A 12,454-nucleotide genomic window follows, 5' to 3' on the forward strand; every position below is an offset into this window, starting at 1 on the left:
TGCTCAGAACTGTCATGCCGTCACTTCCATCCACATCCCGTTGGCCAAAGCATGTCTCCTCACTAAGCCCAAAGTTAAGGGCTAGGGAAGTACCTGATGGCCGCAGTTCAAGGGGGAGAACTATGAAGTTATATATCAAAGAACATGGTTCAGGGAGGGGTAAAAAATTGAGACTCCAGATTTGATCTGCCATAATCATGTGACGAGTCAGGGAGTTCATACCGTTTTGTCCAGTTCCAATGTCTATGTTTTTTCCTCTGCTCCAAATGCTTCATGTACAATCAAAGACAGTTTTACCATGCATGTGACTCCTAGACTCCAGGGTGTATGTTATGTTTCCATCCTTTAAAAAATCTGATATTCTGCTTTTAAAAATTTTGTTATTTATCTCATTGAATGATTGTCATTTTTGTGGTACTGGACTGCAATCAATCCACATGATTTGGCTCTGTCATAAAGTTGGAGGTGTAGTCTCATGGAGCTTCAAAGAATCTGTTAGTCTGCACATGTTTTTGCTTTAATCATGGACCGTCTCAGTTACTAAGGGCCCAGGATGCTGCTGCCAATGGCTGAAGCACAAGAAGGTGGAATTTTCAGTCCCAGTACAATGCGTTTGGTTTTCAACTTTGAGGTTCCTTGCTGCTGTCAGAACCTACCATTGCCTTTAAAAATTTTTGTTCACTTAAAAAAATGCATACAGCAAAATTCTCTCTTTTTGGTGTATAATTCTATGAATTTGACAAAGGTACATAGTCATGTAACTACCAAGACAATCAAGATATTTCCATCACCTGCAAAATTCTCTTGTGAACTACCCCTTGGTAGTTCATCCTTTCCCACACGTCCAGTCTTTTCTAGAATGTCATGTAAATGGAATCATATTGTGTGGTCTTTTGAGTCTGGCTTCTGTTAGTTAGCATGATGCATTTAAGTCTCGCCCATGTTGTGCATATCCTAGTTCGTTCCTTTTTGTTTCTGAGTAGGATTCCATTGTATGGATGTTTGGCACTTTGTTTATGCATTCTGTGACTGAGGGACATTTGGCAGTTTGTTTCCAGTTTTTGGTAGTTATGAAAATCCACTATGTATTTTGGCATATAGGTTCTGGTGTGAATGTAAATTTTCATTTCTCTTGAAAAAATACTTACGGAGTGGAATTGCTGGATTGTATGGTAAGAGTATGTTTTAATATTCCAACTCCCTATTAGAATATTGGAACCCAAACCAACCTTTTTACAAAACAGCCAAATTGTTTTCCAAAGTGGCCGCACCATCTTGGATTCCCATCAACACTATGTAAAAGTTCCTACTGTTACTTTTTAATTTCTCTATTTTCCTCTTTGCCACTTACTTCCTTATATGAATTTGCAAACCCAGACCCCATCTATTTCCTCAAATTTATTTTCTGCCTTCCCTGGTGTTTTAAAAGAGGCTATTGCCTGGATCAGACCTGTTTTGGAATAAAGTGCATCACTATTCTCCACATGGTGTAATAGGTGAGAATATTGGAGTTCAAGGGCATGAAATTAGAATACAATTTGCTGTTAGTGCACTGGTCACCCAAGGGCCATTTTCTTTTCTTGGTGACCTCAGTACAAAAATAAAGGTGCTGATCTAGAAAATATGTATAGTTTCTATAAAGCCAATTCAATGACTTCTGGTTTCTTAGCCTTATCAACCTACCATCATTTCTGATATTTATCAAGCTGAATTCCTGACTTTGGCTTTTACCATTTCAACATGTGCTGGCCTAACTTTCAGCTGCCAGCACTGCCTTTATTTCATTTGAGAACATTCTCCTGTCATCGAAGGCCATTCTGCTCATGCACATGGCAGGTTAGAGTACCATGGAATGAACACCACCAGGAGCAGTCATCAGCCACTGACGGACAGAAGAAATAGGGTGAATTTGTATAAACACCCCGTCTCCCTCACCTTCTGGGTGGGGTAACTCTGAGGTTCGTGGATCTATACTGGCTCCAGGGGTTCCCCAGTGGGTTTAAGTTCCAGTTGCCCACAGTAGTAATTTGCTTATAAGACAAACTTCATTGGCTGCCTTCCTTCCCTGTTTGGCTTCCCTACTCTCTTATTGGTGCTCCTCTACTTCCCAAATCAACCACTCAAAATCAGTCCTTGACTGTCTATTTTTTGGGGAAGCCACACCAAGACTGGACTATTCCTGATTTCTCTCCTCAACTCCCTTTATTGACTGCCTGCTTTCCTGACCTCCATGTGTTCTGTTCTCCATTAACTGAGTCTATTCAAACTTCTCTCTAGTTCTCCAGGTCCTGACATATTCTAAGTGTCCCTGCTCTCCTGCAGCCCATGAACATGATGTAGCATTTGCTATGGTGGAAAGATTATGGCTGTGGGAGACACATCTGTGTGAAGTTGGATGAGTGACTTAAACTTCTCCAAATATCAGTTATGACACCTGTAAAATGAGGTTACTGGATCCTATCATGAAGATGGTTTAGAACCTTAGAGTTCCTATGGGTAATTAGTGGGTGGTATAGGTCAGCAGCATAAGTTAGTTCTCTTGTTTCTCATTGTCTGATCACTTAGAGACCAAGTCTTATTTCTTTCATGGCTGACCACTTTTTAAGAGCACACGTCAAGGAGTCTGTCTGATTTTATCCATGGTATTTGGTTTTTCATTGATCTGGGAATGTTATATATTTGTGCCATAGTTCTTGTCTTAGTAGATTATTTCAGTGAAAGAAATAAGTTCTGTCAGTGTTGCAAATTAGGAATTTAGGCAAAAATTACAGTGTTTCATAAGTGAGTACTGAGATTGAGTGAAAGAGGAAAGTGTGGTATGAAAACAATTGTCTTATTTTTGCTTTGAACCCAAGCATAATAAAAAAGAGAAGACTCAGGGCAAAACAGAATCCTAGATTTAGAAACAACATGAAGAGTCACCTGGTAACAATAATTGTAATGGCTAATGTTTATTGAACACTGGGAATGTGTGCCAGGCAGTGTTCCAAGTGCTTTTTAGATGCTCCCTCCACAACAGCCTTCTGAGATCATTGTTATTATCATCATGCCCATTTTACAGGTAAGGAAACAAGGCCAGAGAAGTTAATTAACTTTCTCAAGTTTACATTGCCAATAAGTAGTGAGGCAGGAGTCAAACTCAGGAAGTGAGACACCATAGTCTACACTTTTAACTTCTGTGCCATGCCCTCCCCCACCCCTGCAGCCTGAGTAGCCCTGTCATGGAGAATCAATGGTTTTCAACACATTTTGTTTCATGTTGAATAATCTTGGTTTTTTTATCTTGAGTGTAAATCAGCTTCTAAGTCTCTTAAACTTTTTGATCCTAGTTCTGACTTTCAGAAAAGATTATTTTGATCTTGAACGCCTTTTGAGGCTTAATCCAACACCCTTGGGTTTTCCCTCCTACAGTAAAAATAGGCCCTAAAAATTCTTGCTGCAAAATCACTTGTGTAGTATGTGTATTCACAATCACAAGAAGGCTGTTGCACATCCCTACTTGTCATTGCTGGCTCTGGTTCTTCACCCAGTCATCAATTTGCATTAGTTTTCTGTAATGCCTAACCTTAGGCTTGTTTTCAAGGAAGAAATGTTCAAAAGGACCAAATGGAAGCAGAAGTTCAATATTCTACAGGAAGAAATGAAGAATTCCAAACACAATAAATATGTGGGTCAACATACAATTTATTTTTTCTATGTTCTTGTTTTATAAAATGATAATTGACCAAAAAAAAGATCATTGACTATTTCAAGCAAAATAAGCAGTGTATTCTGGGGTTTACAACATATATAATAACAATCACATAAAGATGGAAGGGAAGTTAAAGGAAGAATACTGTTGTAAGATTCATATATTAGATGTGATGTGGTCTAATATTAATTCATGCTAATTGTGACAAGTTAAGAATGCATATTATAGTCCCTAGCATTACCACTAATAAAATAACCAAAGAAATATAGTTTAAAAGATATTAGAGTAGATAAAAAAGAATACCTAAAAGATAATTGATCAATCCAAATGAAGACAGGAAAGCAGAAACAAAAGAACAGCAACAACAAAGTGGAACAAGCAGAAAACAAATAGAGTGTAGAGTTAAATACAGCCATGTCAATAATTACATTAAATGTTAATGGACTAAACACTCAGATTAAAAGGCAGAGATTGTCCAACTGGGTGAAAAAATAGAGTCCACCTATGTTTTATTTATGAGGGATACATGTCCATATAAAGACCAGAAAGGTTAAAAGTAATAGATGGAACAAGACATATCAGGGACTGAACCATATAAGTTGGGCAACTCTGCCTTACCTGAAGCAGGAAGTATAGGGAACCTACATAGATTTCCAAAACCTTAACAGAGGATGGAGGCAACACTAGAAGAATGACTTCTTGGAGCAAGGAAGTGCCAACTGATGATGGATGCTGACAACATTTCCCCAGAGATCTGACAAGTTTAGCAAACAATTAAATAATGTCTTTTCCTTTCTGCTTTGTAGAAAATTGACAATAAAAAGCCATGTTTAGTGGTGTGGAAATGGTGATTTTTCTGCCACCCCCTCCAGGATAGCTCTTCAGTCTCACCCACATCTGAGCTGTGAGTACTAGCACTCACCTGACTTGGGTACCAACTTCCTTTACCAGTTGGAGTTTGCTGATGGATTTAGCTGCATGCCATCTTTTTTCCTAGTTCAGTATGTCCTCTTTTCCTGCTGGCCCCATGGTAGTGACTGTTGCCATAGTAAACCATGACAGAATATAAGAAAGAGAAATGTTGGCATATTTATTGCTTCAATTTTGATGGTGGACTGAAGGGTATAAAAATGAAAAGGATGCTGCTGTGGCTTTGTCTCTCTGCCTTTGCTGTGAGGCTGTTATTTGGCAAACAGTAAGCTTTCTAAGTGACGAGTTCCTTTATACACATGCAGCACATATGCAGTGCATGTCTGACTCTTCCCAAGCTGAGGAAACTGCTAGGCCTCTGTGCAAGAAAAAGAAGCCTGGAATATTCTCTTTCTCTTTCTGACCTCCTGCTAAGACTCTTGCTTGACATCCTTCCAAAAGGCCCCTCAGCTGGGCAATTGCAGAGATGTAATTTCATTGACAAAATTCATGGTTTCAGTCTTTAGTGTGAAATAAATTTCAGGTAAACTGGAGATTGTCTAAAACTGTGATACAGAGTTAGACTGGGCTAGGGAGAAACTTTCTATGGTAGGTGGTTGTTTTTCTGGGAGTGACTTTAATTAACCTGTCTACTTTATGCCTGCACGCTGGAAAGGATCTTGAAGGTGGCGTTTCCCTCCTGCTGTTCAAAGGGAATGAAAGTGACAGTTGAGTTTATTCTCAGCATTGTTAATTTGGTTGATATTGGGGCCTTTCCAAAGAAACCACTAAAGCTATCATAGAAAATGAAGGGTAACACATTTGAGAAAGATTCTGGAACATTTGGCTCTTGTGGTGGCCTGCAAAAAAAAAAAAAGGGAAAAAAGAAAAGGATGAATTCATTATCTCCAAATAGTGGAAAATATTATAAATGGCAGTAAATGAAGTAAATGGGAGTTTCCACTGTAATGTACAATTCTTTAAGCCAGCCACCCAGAAAGAACACAGCTTGGTTTGCTGGGTGGGGAGTCTGACTTTAAATGCAGGAGACTGTTCTTGAGCTCCAAGTGCTGTTTGGGAGTAAGGCATTTCTTCTGCTGCTGTGGACCTTCTGGTTTATTGCCCATCTAGACTGTGTGTGTCTTGCAGCCTGCTGAATTGAACCCAAATGGAGCTCTCACTTCTTCAACTTAGATCTGACCTTAGGGTGTTGATTTCCTGCCTGACTCAGTCTCCAGAGGAAAAGAAAATAAGAGACTAACCTCTTTTTGTGTGTGAGGAAATGGTCTCTCTTGCTTTTGGATGGCTCTCCCACTCCGGCTGCCTTTGCTGGCCTGCAGAACAAAAGCCGTGGCTGTGTCTCCTTGTCAGGAGGATGCATCGCTGAGCATGTCTGCTCAGGCCTGGGCTATGACTCTCCCCTGTGGACCCCACCCTCCTATCCTGAGAGCTGAACATGTGGGTTGACAGGTTTCCCACACAGGACCAGGAGGCCACATGCATCACCACCACCACTACCATCTCCCTCTCCTGCTACAAAACATCTGTGAAGGGGGTCCCCACCTTCACCTAAATGAGTGAGTTACCACTGGCCCAGAGTGGAGGTGAGGTCCACTTGATGGAGTCTCATCTGTTCTTCTGGCTAATAAAGTGGGTCATCCACAGCCTAGCATCTTCTCAATCTTTCCTTAACTAATTTTAGTGATTTTTGAGGAATTATGCAATATAGACATTTAATTATAGACTCTTGTTACCTGATACTTGCTATGGAATCCAGAAAAAAAGAATAACTGTGTCTCTGTAAATTTTAAAATAAACTCATCTCTAGGGTCTTATTTTCTACTTTTTATTCTGACTATAAACTATTTTGTACTGAGCAAAAAAAAAAGCCCTGAAGTTTGGTCTGTGAAAACTTGCTGGTCCATGGAAATTGAGGGGTAGTGGTGCCAAATTCAGTTCTATAAGTATTGTTGAGAACTCACTGTGTGCAAATTCCAAAAGAAATATGAGTCATAACTTCAGACCTTAATACGCATAAAATCTACTTGAAAAGACAGAACAACACATATGGAACACCTGATCTGTATTACCTCCTATTTGATGTGTGTGGATGCACATGTATGTACATACACGCATACCCACACATGCACACAAATACACACATATGCATGCATTTGCAAAATACTTATATATACGTACTTATAGATACATATATACACATACCCATACCCACACATAAATACTATGCATAGATAAACATACATACATACATACATTCATACATTTATATACACCTACATACATACATACAGACAGACAAATACATTCACTCCCATACACTCTCACACACATACACTTATTACCTCACACATATATACACATACACTCATACATATTTTCACATGCATGTACCCACATACACATATACACACATTCATACATATGGACATAACACACACATATATACACTCACATGTTTATACACATATACACACAAATACACACTTTTTAAAAATAGATCTTTATTGGACTATAATTTCTTCACAATATTGTGTTAGTTTCTGTTGCACAACAAAGCAAATCAGCCATATGCATGCACATGTCCCCATATACCCTCTCTATTGAGCCTTCCTCCCATCCTCCCTATCCCACCCCTCTAGGTCATCACAGAGCACTGAGCTGATCTCCCTGTGCTATGCTGCTGCTTCCCACCAGCCAACTATTTTACATTCGGTAGTGTATATATGTCAATGCTACTCTCACTTTGCCCCAGCTTTGCCCTCCCACCGCATGTCCTCAAGTCCATTTTCTAGGTCTACCTCTTTATTCCTGCTCTGCAACTAGGTTCATCAGTACCATTTTTTTTTTTTTTTTAGATTCCATATATATGCGTTAGCATACGGTATTTGTTTTTCTCTTTCTGACTTACTTCACTCTGTATGACAGACTCTAGGTCCATCCACCCCACTACAAACAACTCAATTTCGTTTCTTTTTATGGATGAGTAATATTCCATTGTATATATGTGCCACATCTTCTTTATTCATTCATCTGTTGATGGACATATAGGTTGCTTCCATGTCCTGGCTATTGTAAATAGTGCTGCAGTGAACACTGTGGTACATGTCTCTTTTTGAATTATGGTTTTCTCAGGGTATATGCCCAGTAGTGGGATTGCTGGGTCATATGGTAGTTCTATTTTTAGTTTTTTATGGAACCTCCATACTGTTCTCCATAGTGGTTGTAACAATTTACATTCCCACCAACAGTGCAGGAGGGTTCCCTTTTCACCACACCCTTTCCAGCATTTATTGTTTCTAGATTTTTTGGTAATGGCCATTCTGACCGGTGTGAGGTGATACTTCATTGTAGTTTTGATTTGCATTTCTCTAATAATTAATGATGTTGATCATCTTTTCACCTGCCTCTTGGCCATCTGTATGTCTTCCTTGGTGAAATGTCTATTTACGTCTTCTGCCCATTTTTGGATTGGGTTTTTTGTTTTTTGATATTGAGCTCCATGAGCTGTTTGTATATTTTGGAGATTAATCCTTTGTCTGTTGTTCCATTTGCAAATATTTTCTCACATTCTGAGGGTTGTCTTTTTGTCTTGTTTATGGTTGCCTTTGCTGTGCAAAAGCTTTTAAGTTTCATTTAGTCCCATTTGTTTATTTTTGTTTTTATTTCCGTTACTCTAGGAGGTGGGTCAAAAAAGATCTTGCTGTGGTTTATGTCAGAGTGTTTTTCCTATATTTTCCTCTAAGAGTTTTATAGTGTCTCATCTTACATTTAAGTCTTTAATCCATTTGGAGTTTATTTTTGTGTATGGTGTTAGGTAGTATTCTAATTTCATTCTTTTACATGTAGCTGTCCTGTTTTCCTAGGGCCACTTATTGAAGAGGCTGTCTTTTCTCCATTGTATGTTTTTGCCTCCTTTGTCATAAATTGGGTGCCCACGTATGCATGGGTTTATCTCTGGGCGTTCTATCCTGTACCATTGATCTATATTTCTGTTTTTGTGCCAGTACCATACTATCTTGATTACTGTAGCTTTGTGGTATAGTTTGAAGTCAGGGAGCCTGATTCCTCCAACTCTGTTTTTCTTTCTTAAGATTGCTTTGGCTATTCGGGGTCTTTTGTGTTTCCATACGAATTGTAAAATTTTTTGTTCTAATTCTGTGAAGGATGCCATTGGTAGTTTGAAAGGGATTGCATTGAATCTATAGATTGCTTTGGATAGTGTAGTCATTTTCACAACATTGATTCTTCCAATCCAAGAACATGGTATATTTCTCCATCTGTTTATGTCATCTTTGATTTCTTTCATCAGTATTGTATAGTTTTCTGAGTACAAGTCTTTCACCTCCTTAGGCAGGTTTATTCCTAGGTATTTTATTCTTTTTGTTGCGATGGTAAATGGGAGTGTTTCCTTAATTTCTCTGATTTTTCATTGTTGCTGTATAGCAATGCCAGAGATTTCTGTGCATTAATTTTGTATCCTGCAACTTTACCAAATTCATTGATTAGTTCTAGTAGTTTTCTGGTGGCATCTTTAGGATTTTCTAGGTATAGTATCATGTCATCAGCATACAGTGACAGTTTTACTTCTTCTTTTCCAACTTGTGTTCCTTTTATTTGTTTTTCTTTTCTGAATGCTGTGGCTAGGCCTTCCAAAACTATGTTGAATAAGAGTGGCGAGAGTGGACATCCTTGTCTTGTTCCTGATCTTAGAGGAAATGCTTTCAGTTTTTCACCATTGAGTATGATGCTTGCTGTGGGTTTGTCATATATGGCCTTTATTATGCTGAGGTAGCTTCCCTCTATGCCCATTTTCTGGAGAGTTTTTTTTTTCATCATAAATGGGTGTTGAATTTTGTCAAAAACTTTTTCTGCATCTATTGAGATGATCATATGGTTTTTATTCCTTAATTTGTTAATGTGGTATACCACATTGATTGATTTGCATATATTGAAGAATCCTTGCATCCCTGGGATAAATCCCACTTGATCATGCTGTATGATCCTTTTAATGCACTGTTGGATTCTGTTTGCTAGTATTTTGTGCAGGATTTTTGCATCTATGTTCATCAGTGATATTGGTCTATATTTTCTTTTTTTGTGATATCTTTTTCTGGTTTTGGTATCAGGGTGATGGTGGCTTCGTAGAATGAATTTGGGAGTGTTTCTCCCTCTGCAAGTTTTTGGAAGATTTTGAGAAGAATTGGTGTTAGCTCTTCTCTAAATGTTTGATAGAATTCGCCTGTGAAGCCATCTGGTCCTGGACTTTTGTTTGTTGGAAGATTTTTAATTACGGTTTTAATTTCATTACTTGTGATAAGTCTGTTTATATTTTCTAATTCTTCCTGGTTTTGTCTTGGAAAATAGCACCTTTCCAAGAATTTGTCCACTTCTTCATGGTTGTCCATTTTATTGGCATAGAGTTGTTTGTAGTAGTCTCTTATAATCCTTTGTATTTCTTCAGTGTCAGTGTGATTTCTCCTTTTTCATTTCTAGTTTTATTGATTTGTGTCCTCTCCCTTTTTTTCTTGATGAATCTGTCTAAGGGTTTATCAAGTTTATCTTCTCAAAGAACCAGCTTTTAGTTTTATTGATCTTTGCTATTGTTTTCTTCATTTCTATTTCATTTATTTCTGCTCTGATCTTTATGATTTCTTTCCTTCTACTGACTTTGGGTTTTCTTTGTTCTTCTTTCTCTAGTTGTTTTAAGTGTAGTGTTAGATTGTTTATTTGAGATTTTTCTTGTTTCATGAGGTGAGATTGCATTACTATAAACTTCCCTCTTAGAACTGCTTTTGCTGTGTCCAGTAGGTTTTGGGTCATTGTGTTTTCATTGTCATTTGTTTCTATGTTTTTTTTTAAAATTTCCTGTTTGATTTCTTCAGTGATCTCTTGGTTATTTAGTAGCGCACTGGTTAGCCTCCATGTATTTGTGTTTTTTACAGTATTTTTCCTGTAATTGATTTCCAGTCTCATAGCATTGTGGTCAGAAAAGATGCTTGATATGATTTCAATTTTCTTAAATTTTATGAGGCTTGATTTGTGACCCAAGATTTGATCTATCCTGGAGAATGTTCCATGAGCACTTGAGAAGAAAGTGTATTCTGTCACTTTTGGGTGGAATGTTCTATAAATATCAATTAGATTTATCTGCTCTATTGTGTCATTTAAAGCTTGTGTTTCCTCATTTATTTTCTGTTTGGATGATCTGTCCATTGGTGTAAGTGGGGTGTTAAAGTCCCCTACTATTACTGTGTTACTGTCAATTTCTCCTTTCATGGTTATTAGCATTTGCCTTATGTATTGAGGTGCTCCTGTGTTGGGTGCATAAACGTTTATAATTGTTATATCTTCTTCTTGGATTGATCCTTTGATCATTATGTAGTGTCCCTCCTTATCTCTAGTAACAGTCTTTAAATTCTATTTTATCTGATACGAGTATTGCTACTCCAGCTTTCTTTTGATTTCCATTTGCATGGAATATCTTTTTCCATCCCTTCACTTTCAGTCTGTATGTGTCCCTAGGTCTGAAGTGGGTCTCCTGTAGACAGCATATATACGGGTCTTGTTCTTGTATCCATTCATCCAGTCTGTGTCTTTTGGTTGGGGCATTTAATCCATTTACATTCAAGGTTATTATCGATATGTATGTTCCTATTACCATTTTCTTAATTGTTTTGAGTTTGTTTATGTGGGTCTTTTTCTTCTCTTGTGTTTCCCACTTAGAGAAGTTTCTTTAGCATTTGTTGTAAAGCTGGTTTGGTGGTGCTGAATTCCCTTAGCTTTTGCTTGTCTGAAAAGCTTTTGAATTCTCCATGGGATCTGAATGAGATCCTTGCTGGGTAGAGTAATCTTGGTTGTGGGTTTTTCTCTTTCATCACTTTAAGTGTATCCTGCCACTCACTTCTGGCCTGCTGAAAAATCAGCTGATAACCTTATGGGGACTCCTTTGTATGTTATTTTTTGTTTTTCCCTTGCTGCTTTTAATATTTTTTCTTTGAATTTAATTTTTGTTAGTTTGATTAATATGTGTCTTGGTGTGTTTTTCCTAGGGTTTATCCTGTATGGGACTCTCTGTGCTTCCTGGACTTGGGTGACTATTTCCTTTCCCATGTTAGGGAAGTTTTCAGCTATAATCTCTTCAAATATTTTCTCAGACCCTTTCTTTTTCTCCTCCTCTTCTGGGACCCCTATAATTTGAATGTTGGTGCATTTAGTGTTGTCCCAGAGGTCTCTGAGATTGTCTTCAATTCTTTTCATTCTTTTTTCTTTATTCTGCTCCTTGGCTGTTATTTCTAGCATTTTGTCTTCCAGCTCACTTATTCGTTCTTCTGCCTCAGTTATTCTGTTATTGATTCCTTCTAGTATATTTTTCATTTCAGTTATTGTGTTGTTCATCTCTGTTTGTTCTTTAGTTCTTCTAGATCTTTATTAAATATTTCTTGTATTTTCTCAGTCCGTGCCTCCATTCTGTTTCCAAGATTTTGGATCATCTTTACTATCATTACTCTGAATTCTTTTTCAGGTAGATTGCCTATTTCCTCTTCATTTATTTGGTCTTGTAGGTTTTTACCTTGCCCCTTCACCTGTGACATATTTTTTTGCCATCCTTTTTTTTTTTTTTTTTTTTTTTATGAGTGGGATTGTGTTCCTCTCTTACTAGTTGTTTGGCCTGAGGCTTCCAACACTGGCATTTGTAGGCTATTGGGTAGAGCTGGGTCTTGGTGCTGAGATGAGGAACTCCGTGAGACCTCACTCCGATGAATATTCCCTGGGGTCTGAGGTTCTCTGTTAGTCCAGTGGTTCAGACTCAGAGCTCCCACTGCAGGAGCTTCA

At 38.0% G+C, this 12,454-nt stretch overlaps 1 protein-coding gene across 6 annotated transcripts in view; it reads left to right on the plus strand.

Moving 5' to 3' along the window:
* The window catches only part of LOC309644496 (adenosine 5'-monophosphoramidase HINT2-like), a 137,769-nt gene that overhangs the window by 99,045 nt on the left and 26,270 nt on the right, over positions 1-12,454 (plus strand). For 2 of the 6 annotated variants that reach the window (XR_014254454.1, XR_014254455.1), the window contains exon 1: positions 4-6,177. The exons of the other annotated variants lie outside the window; for them this stretch is intronic. The gene's annotated coding sequence lies outside the window, so the exon portion shown is untranslated. Of the gene's footprint in view, positions 1-3; positions 6,178-12,454 lie in introns of those variants that run through there. 6 annotated transcript variants of the gene reach the window in all.

The sequence above is a fragment of the Balaenoptera physalus genome (genome assembly GCF_965194825.1).
Source record: "Balaenoptera physalus genome assembly, chromosome: 16".
Classification (NCBI taxonomy): Eukaryota; Metazoa; Chordata; class Mammalia; order Artiodactyla; family Balaenopteridae; genus Balaenoptera; species Balaenoptera physalus.